The sequence below is a fragment of the Tenrec ecaudatus genome, chromosome 2 (genome assembly GCF_050624435.1).
Source record: "Tenrec ecaudatus isolate mTenEca1 chromosome 2, mTenEca1.hap1, whole genome shotgun sequence".
NCBI lineage: Eukaryota > Metazoa > Chordata > Mammalia > Afrosoricida > Tenrecidae > Tenrec > Tenrec ecaudatus.
This window is the reverse complement of record NC_134531.1, coordinates 288,660,190-288,669,597: the sequence shown is the minus strand read 5'-3', so window position 1 is coordinate 288,669,597 and position 9,408 is coordinate 288,660,190. Positions and strand designations below refer to the sequence as shown.

Here is a 9,408-nt window from a genome sequence, read left to right as displayed (position 1 = left end):
CACAGGTGTCATCAAGTCCATTGGGACTCATCAAGCTTCCATGTGTTTAGAGTGACACTGCTTGCTGAAATGACTTCAATGGCTGATTTGTGTTCCATATCACTGACAACTCCCATCTTTTATTTCCCCATTTATCACGATGTTATCTATGGTCTAGTTGTAAGGATTTTGATGTTCTTTACATAGAGTTGTGATCCATATGGAAGGCTGCAGTCTTTGATCTTCCTCAGCAAGCGCCTCAAGTTCTCCTCCTTTTCAGCAACAAGGTGGTGTCCTCCGCACATCACAAGTCGATAAGAAATGCTCCTCCGACCTCCTTTATAGAGTCCAGTTTCTCAGATTAGTTGCTCAGCGTACAAATTGAATGAAGATGCTGAAAGAATATAACCCTGAAACAGACCTTTCCTAATGTAAGACCACACAGTATTCCTCTGTTCTGGTTCAGTGACTGTCCCGTTGTTCATATACAGGGTGTCAGAGAGGGATAGATAAACCACGGAGCACAAACACCATGCTGTGCCCTAAAGAAGATGCCAGCCTCGTGAGAGCAGATAGTCAGCAGAAATACATATAAGAAGCTGTCAGGAATGTTCATGACAACTGCTATAAAGTGTGATCTCTAACAAGGAAAATCATCAGGAACCAGAGCCTCTTCCTGGGCTGGAGGTAGGAGAGTCTGCTGATTGAAGAGTTTGGGGGCATGTGGAAAGGGCAAGGGATCTGCCAAGAAAGAAAAAAAAAGACAGGCAAAGAAAGAATTCTCAAACGGGCAGAGTTTATTATAAAATATCCCGCCCCCCTCCACCTCCTCCAGCAAAGACTCATGATTTCGGACACCAAGTCGTTCATTTCACTGTGAGATGTGCTAGGTGGGTCTTGATTTACAGCAGGGGCAGCAAAGCCTTTGAGGCTTCCTCTGAGGTGTGTTGGTGGCAGAAGGAGTAAGATGTTCTGGACATCAAGGCTCATTCTAACAGGCTACAAGACCCAGGCTAGGGCGCTAACTGCTGTGTACCAGGCTCCGGGTAGGCTATGTGCAAAATAAAGAGTTGAGACTGTTGGAGGAAGCTCTGTAGTCCCCTTTCTACCCCTAATTCTAACCGTAGCCTGGATATCATCCTTTGAGCCTTCCACGTTCACAGCAGGATTAATCCATCAGCTCAACTGGTCCAGCCGAGAGAAGGAGGCAGGCAGAGAAAGTATCAATGTGACTTCACTCCAGTGAGCACTGGAGAGGGTCCATTCACGGACCAACAAAACCTGGGAGAAGTCTCAGACTTAATCAGCCCATGAGGCTCCAGCAGCAGGAACAATAGAAATCAAAGCCTTGCTTGGCAATCCAGGCACAGCTTCTGTGTTCTTCTTAAGACCCCAGTAAGCAAGTACACACACACACACACACACACACACACACACAGCAGGTGGGAGAGACTTCCCATTTCCAGGAAGGAGGCAAAGACAAACCACCTGAGAATTCGGCTACAACCAATGTGATTGAGTAAGATAGAACCATGTGATTCAACATAACCTTTTATGCCCTGCTCTAGGAAAACTTTGTTTAATTGTTTTTCTAATTATGGTAATTTTTATACTTACTAACCTAGGAGCACATGGATGCAATTCAAAGTAAAGTCCTTACAGGACTTTTGCATTACCTTGTAGAGTGCTAATGTTACTTAAGTTCCGTCTCATATCATAGCAGTTCGTCTGTTCTATGCATACCTTGTTCTGTGCATCCGGGTAGGCACAGGTTTGGTTTTTAATAGGTGAACATCCTTCTAGTAAGGTAGGCTGAGATTATGCATCGCCTCATTTTGTAGGTGGGAAAACAGAAGATGTGTTTCGGCAGCTGCTGCTTATAGTGTCTATACAGTATGGCCGCTGTCATCACTGCGCGAAATTCATCAACAGGTGCGATCACGGTCCCTACACTGACGATGGCTGCCATCGCCCTCTCAGAGGAAAGTTCAAGGATGAGCAATTAGGAGGCCAACAACCAGGAACTTTGCTGAAAAGAAGGGCATAATGCTGCTACTCTCTGTGACCATCCGGCTGTGTCTGTCAGATGTTGAACGTCTCTAGATTATACTACCGTATACACTCTAGTATCAGCCGACCCGAATATCAGCCGAGGCACTTAATTTTATAACAAAACTGCATAAAATGTGCTGAAGAAACTCGGCTTATACATGAGTATATACGGTATTATGAGAATGATTCATAACATTAAAAAGCATACATGTTTTTGGTTTTTGTCCTCCAGTGTCTTCTTCACGCAAACCTTCAGCTGCCCCATGCTATCAGAAGCTGCATCTTTCGGAAGGCAAGGCTGAGTGAGTTCATGTTCAGGACTGTGTACTGGTTGCATTTTAACTGATGGGGTTTGTCTTTGAAGATGAGCTAGAGGTTTTTGTTGGCTATTTTGAGGTCTGCAGCAAGGCATTTTTAACATAGCTTTAGGATAAATAATTCCATCTGAACCCTTGGCTACCCTGGAGTAGATATTCTGAACTGTCTACCATGAAAGCAAGGAGTCACATGGGCAAAGAATAGAGTGCATTATATTTGGTTATTTCTTCTCCAGGAATGAGCTTAGAGATGTAGAGCTAAAAATGAATGATGAGCTGTCATCCCCGGTCAAGAACAGGCATGGCGTTTTCTTTTACAATATTTTTTCCTGAGACCATGGAATAGGGGATATTTCTTTCTTTTGGAGTTCAGCTCTGGCCCTTTCGACACATCTCTTCCTTTTAGAGCCCACTAATTAGGTGTCTTTTTTCATTTTGTCTACCTGCTCTTGCCTGGGGGTTTCCTTGACTTTGGTGTTTACCCTGAGCAGTCCCCCCTGAGATCAGACCCATTTCCTCTACCCTCATCAGTTCATTCTAGGGCAAGGAACTGACTGTCCAGTGCTGGTGTGACCAGGGACCCCTTGGTCATTGGACAAGCATAGCACTCCTCTCAATCACTTCATGGAGGGTCTGCTTGTGAGCTGACTTGGCCCCTTCAGGCCCCTTTCCTATTTTCACAGAAGGAGCCTGGCTGGGCTCCTGGCCAGGCTGAGCAAGATGTTGCAGAGGGTAAAGCAAAGCAAGATCCTGCAATTGGATTCCTGTGTCCAAGCTCATTATGGAGAAGGATGTGGGATGGGTCTTATTGTTTCCTGATAAAATTTTCCCACTGTCATCTAATGAGATTGTCAGACTACCAACAAAGGACATTATACTGTATTTTCTATAAAAGTCCAACAGAATATAAGCCTTTGGCTGGGATGGGGCGCTCCCAGGGCAGCCCCGAGGCTCCAAATAGGCTCTGAGGGCCCATGTCATGCACCTTGAAAGTGCTAACACATGTCTTTCTCCACATCATCACATGGCTGCTGTGGAGAAGTGGCGCTGGTGCTCTGTGCCTTAGGAAGGGGGGAAGTCTGAGATCGGTACCAAAACAGAGACACAGCTGTTGTCTTTGGAGAATGTCTTCGGTTGCTCCCACAAACTGCAAGCTCACCCTGTGATGCGCAGGGATGTCCACATGGTTCAAGGGTGGCCTGGAGGACCTCAGAGACTCAGTCTGCAAACATTGCGTGCACACACACACACACTTCCAGTTTGCTCATCTGTCCTTAGAAACACAAGAGATACTAATGCTGCTGGTCATTCCCTTTAGCCTGAACAGCACATTCCTTCTGAAGATAGGGAGTAAACTGAGCTTAAGGATGGTCTGGCCTGGGGGGGGGAGGGGAGGTTCTCACCAATGCCTGCCTCCCTTTTCCTTACTGCAGAGCTGACCTTGACCATTGCACATCCCACCCCAGTCACCTGATCTCTGTGGGGACCGAATGCCTATCCTCGCTTGGATTCTCACCACTCTCCTGTTGCTTCGTGAGTTTCCCCCCAGTTCTTTTTCGAGGACATTCCCCAGCCCTTAAGTCACACATTTAGAGTTAATTCCTGGTCTGCCACTACAAATAAAGAACCCTGGTGGCGCTGTCAACTAAGCCTTGGGGTGCCAACCACAAAGCCTTCAGTTCCCTGGCTGCTCCAAGGGAGAAAGAGGAGGCTGGCTGCTTCTTAAAGATTTACAGCCTCAGAAACCGGATCCACTGTCTCCGAGAGGCAGAATCAACTCAGTGGCAGTGGGTTTATTTGGGTTTTACTTCTACTGTTGGCTCATGACATCTGTGATATATGGATTTTATGGGTTGGAGCGTAAACTGTAATCTTAGAGCTTATCTTGCTGTGACCTCCAGGCTTTGCAGGGGCTCCTAATCTTCTGAGCTGTCAGGAGGAACAAACTCTCCAGAGATCACAGCCCCTGGGTGGCAGAGAGATGCTGGATTGGGGCAGCATCTATTACGCCATCTGATGTAGGCATTAGCCTTTGCCTCTTCAGCTAAGGCAGCTCTAAATATTCTTCCTCCTTTATCCATACGGGGCTAGGATGATGGTGGGCTCAGCCCCCACACCACCACCTGCTGAACAAAAGTAGCATCAAAGGAGCAACAGAATGAATGTGAGGGTAAATTTAAAAGGTCCTCGGAGGGGACAGGCAGGTAGAAGCTTTCAGGACAGTCCCAGTTCCTCAAGCATCCCTTGCCCAGCAAGCATCTCCTAGCAGTCATGAGTGCCAGGTCTGGTGTGTAGACGTGGGATAAATAAGAGCTGAATCAGACACGCTGCTTGCACTGGGAGAACTTGAAGGACGGCGGAGGCAGAAACATTCTCCTGCAGGCCCACTGTTCCTGGTAGAAGGCAGGAGATCGTGGCTGGCAAAGAGGAGAAGGAGTGCTTGGAGTAGCTGGAGAGGAAAGCAACTTCGGAGACCTTCCTCCACCAAGAAGCTGTGTTTCTGTTCCGGAAGCACCCATCCATGTCTCCCTCTCGGTCCCTCCTCCCCCCACCCTTCTCTCCTGTGTCCAGCCTGCTGCTCTCCCTGTCTGAGGCCAGTGGCCATCACTGGGCGATGAGTCACCTCCACCCACCCCTGCGTGCACACTTCACCCCTCACTCCCTGAAAAACAAACAAACAAAACAACCAATCTGCAGCTGGAGCTCAAGTTTGACTGATTGCTTTTAAAGAGGCGGAAGAGCCAAAGTCTTACTTGAATATGAATGTGCTTCAAGGCTCCATTTCAAAGCATAAAGATTTTGTTTCAACAACAACAAACCATTTAACTATGCATCCCACTAGACTGAAACCCCAGGTAATGCTAGAAACCAAAGACTAGCCAAGGAGGCAAAGCAACTAATTAAATGAAAAAGCAGTTGATTCTGAATCCATCCAGTTGATTCTGAATCCATCCAGTTGATTCTGAATCCATCCAGTTGATTCTGAATCCATCCAATTGATTCTGAATCACAGGGACCCTGTAGGACAAAGTAGAATCACCCCTTTAAGTTTCTGAGACTGTAACTCTTTTTTTTAAACATTTTATTAGGGACTCATACAACTCTTATCACAATCCATACATATACATACATCAATTGTATAAAGTACATCTGTACATTCTTTGCCCTCATCATTTTCAAAGCATTTGCTCTCCACTTAAGCCCTTTGCATCAGGTCCTTTCCCCCCCCCTCCCCGCTCCCCATCCCTCATGAGCCCTTGATAATTTATAAATTGTTGTTTTGTCATATCTTGCCCTGTCCGGCATCTCCCTTCACGCCCTTCTCTGCTGTCCGTCCCCCAGGGAGGAGGTCACATGTGGATCCTTGTCATCGGTTCCCTAAAACTGTAACTCTTTACAGGACTATATAACCTCATCTTTCCCGTGGGCTCACACCACTGACCTTGCGTGCGGTTAGCATAAACCACTATGCCATGAAGGCTCCTAATGAATCAAACCAAACTCAGTGGCCTCGCGTCAATGCTGACTCACAACGACCCCCTGAGGGTCTCGGAGACTGGAACTGTTTACGAGAATAGAAAGTCCAGTCTTTCGCAGAACATCCGGGGCTTTCAAACTGGCGACCATGTGGATCGCAACCTAATGCATAACCACTACACCAGCAGGGCTCCCTATTAATTACACTAGACGGGTTGAATAAAGCTAACTAGAGGAGGTGTCTTGATTTTAGCTCAAGTAAATTCTAAAATCAAGTGAAACGGTCTAATACAGATTGATTGCTCATGAATTGATGGCCCAACCTCTTACCAGGTCAACAAATATTTACAGTAAAACTGGCAAGAGCTGGGACCTGTATGAGGCAGAAATCGGTCAGAAAAGGAAGACTCCAATACTTCCCACTAATAGCGACAGAAAAGTGACAAGACTACATCAAACGCAGAAAACTTTCAAAATCCCCAACACCCCTAAAAAAAAAGCAGTCTCAGTAAGTTCCCATGCTTTCGTTACATTAAGTGAGCCCACGTGACTCTGCCCACTGAGCAAGGAAGTCTCAGTCCTCCATTCCTTGATGTTTCGCCCAAGTAAAAGGCACAACTTCATCGAGAGCCTTCCAAAACTGAAAGTAGATGTCTACCTCCTAAAACAACGTAGCGCCGATTTAATCTTAAGGCATTTACTGAGTGGCTTCTCCGCAGCAGGCATTTCATACCCATTGTTTCTCTTTGTCGGTGCCATAGCCCAGGGGTTTGCATTCATGTGGTTGTTGTATGCAGGGAGACACGCTCAGGATAGGAGCTGGTGGCGCCGGCTTTGGGGTCAGAGTGCCTGGAAAAATCGAAACTCTTTCAATCACAAGTTGCTCCCTCATCTGTAAAATGGGACTGCTCATTACACCTCACAGGGCTGCTGTGTCAATCCGATGAGACACCACAAGGCACTGAGCTCAGCGCCTGGCAGGTCATGAGAACTCCACGGATGTCATGTAGAATGACCGAAAGTGAGAAGGATCGAGACTCCAGAAACTGAAGTCGGTCGCTTGCCCAAGTTCTCACGGTCAGTAATTAGGGGAAAATAAACTCTGGTCTTCCCCAATCCGAAGCACATGCGCCCGTGTTGTACCACATCCTTCCATTATGGGCACTCAGAGCAGCCCTCAGAATGGCGTTCATCTTCTGAAATGTGGGTCTGGCAGTTCTCAGAGAACCTGGGCAATTTCAACGTTTCCCCCCAGCGGTTGAAGGAAAGCAAGAAGTCACGCATGAGCAGGCTGTAAAGGAGGGCCCAGTAAGAGAGGCAGTCCGTTTGCAAAACAAACAAACAAACAAACAAACAAAACGGGTCAACACAGACTCAGGAAGATGCTTCACCGTTTCAGATGGCCCACGAGTCAATAACTGTGATCTGCCAGGCTCTGGGTGGAGCGCTTTGCATGTGTTTTCTTCACGCAGCCTGTGCAGGGCTTTCTCATCCCCATTGTACTGAGAGGAAACTAAGACTCAAGGAAGGTGAAGGGACTGCCAGAGCAGTGGCAAAGGGCATTGCCCCGGCCAAGCCTCAGAAAGACCCATCAGGCTGAAAACGGTCTTTCCCCACTGAACAGAACCGTCTCCTTTAATGGTTGTTCAAGTCCTGGTGGTTTTCCAGGTCACCAGATTAATAATACATGCTCAAAATGGAAGATTTGGAAAAAATTGAAAAGGGACAAATGAACCATGAGCCTATCACCTACCATCAACTGCTTTGGATAACGATTGCAAGTCTTTCTGCTCTGTTTCTTGACAGCATTGAGTCCGTACTGTACACATCATTTTACAATGCACATTTTTGGTAAAGTGACCAAGAATCCATTCCACGGGCATTTCTAAAAGGATATAACAGAATTTTGTCACGTGAGTTTGGAGAATGATCCTAATTGCTATTGATTATTTCTATATAGCCCGCATGGTTCACAAGAGGTTTTCATTTCCGTGTTCTCTTTTAATTCAACCCTGGAACGTAGGTACCATGTAATCGAATGACATCCTTAGCGGGTGCAAATGGTTTATGAATTCACTGCTGACCAAGAGGTTGCTTGTGTGCGTGTACACACAGTTGTCTTAGAAGCAAGGACCGACTACCTCGGCCATTAAAACCCTCTGGAACCCAGTTCTACTCTGACACCCGTAGGGCAACCAGGGGTCAAAATTCACTCGATGGCAGTCAGTTTTATGCACTCAGATGACCAGAATATTTATTGACTCAACATTGCTACTGTAAGAGAATAATGTAAGAGGCAATGAATGGGTTCACAGTTGAATTTATTTTGAAAATGTAAACTCCTACAAGCCGGTGGCCTGTGCGTGTATGCATGTCTTGTTCTTTCCCACCCCTCTGCCGCGCCGTGAGGATCCGTGTCACAAGGAGTATCCGCAGGGCTCGCAGATTAAGGGGTATTTAACTACCTCTAGTAGCATAGAAGGTTACACATCAGGCTGCTAAACACAAGGTCCACAGTTCAAACTCACCACCCACTCTGTAGGAGAAAGATGAGGCGGGCTTTCTGCTCCTGTAGAATTTTACAGCCAAGAAAACCCACAGGGACACTTCTACTCTGTCCCATTGGTCAGTGTGAGTTGGTGACTCCAGAGGTTTAGGACGTCCCCTCCTCTGTTATGCAAAGGTGAGGGGATGTGGGAAGAATTCAACAGACCATTATTATTGAGGATGATACTAAAAGAGACTTTACGCCAAAATCACATGAATCTACAAAGTCTCATCTCCCAGATTCATTTCTGACAGTTTACAGTGATTAATAGTTTATCACCAAAACAAACACCATCACCCCGACTACATCTGCCCAGCAACAGTTCAAAGGTTACCTGCTCTGTGAGAAGCCATAGTGGAGTCTTCCTACTCGTATCTCCATTGACGTGAATGCCACCTTGAACGGCAATGGGACTTCCACACACGTGGCTCACCCTCTGACTCGGAGCCCCATGAAGATGAGCTCTTGTCTTCCTCCTTCTGTCTCTCTGCCTGCCTGCAGAAGGAGCCTTGGAGGTACTGTCGGCTAAGCACTGCACTGCTAACTCAAAGACTGCTGGTTCAAAACCATCCTCAGGAGAAAGATGAGCATGTCCGCTCTTGTAATGATACCGGGCCTCAAAAATTCTACATACATAAATCCTCACTATGAGTCAGGAACAACACCAGGGCAGTGGGCTGGTTTAGGCTGAAATGCCTTCATGAGGAGCACAATGACTAAGCATTTTAGCTGCGGACCAAAATGTTGGTGGTTTAAACTCACTAACCTAAAAAGGTCTGACCATCTGCTTCTGTACAGATTAAACAGGAAACCCTGGAGGCAGTCACCATACCTCCTGTGATGACCTCTCCTCCTGGAATCTATCCTGCCCAGCAGATCTCCCAGAGGCCACTATTTTGATTGTGCCTCCCCCTACACCACTAGAGTCTCCCCAACAGGAATAAGACAAGTGTATTACTGTGGGAACTTGTCTACAGCCATCCACCGAATGCAGGCTTGTTTAGATGTATTTCATTTGGAAGACCCCCGTGCATG

General features: G+C 46.7%; 1 long non-coding RNA gene across 3 annotated transcripts; it reads right to left on the bottom strand.

Annotated features, from left to right (window-relative positions):
* Positions 1-859: 859 nt before the first annotated feature.
* LOC142439870 (uncharacterized) lies at positions 860-9,179 on the bottom strand. 3 transcript variants are annotated; one of them, XR_012782882.1, is made up of 4 exons: positions 8,708-9,179; positions 7,579-7,710; positions 6,484-6,674; positions 860-5,366 (listed from the first exon to the last, which is right to left on the bottom strand). It is a non-coding gene; the product is annotated as an uncharacterized LOC142439870 (long non-coding RNA). The 3 variants fall into 3 exon arrangements; XR_012782883.1 differs by having other exon boundaries at positions 6,559-6,674; XR_012782881.1 differs by lacking the exon at positions 860-5,366 and having other exon boundaries at positions 5,608-6,674.
* Between the last annotated feature and the right edge of the window lie 229 nt (positions 9,180-9,408).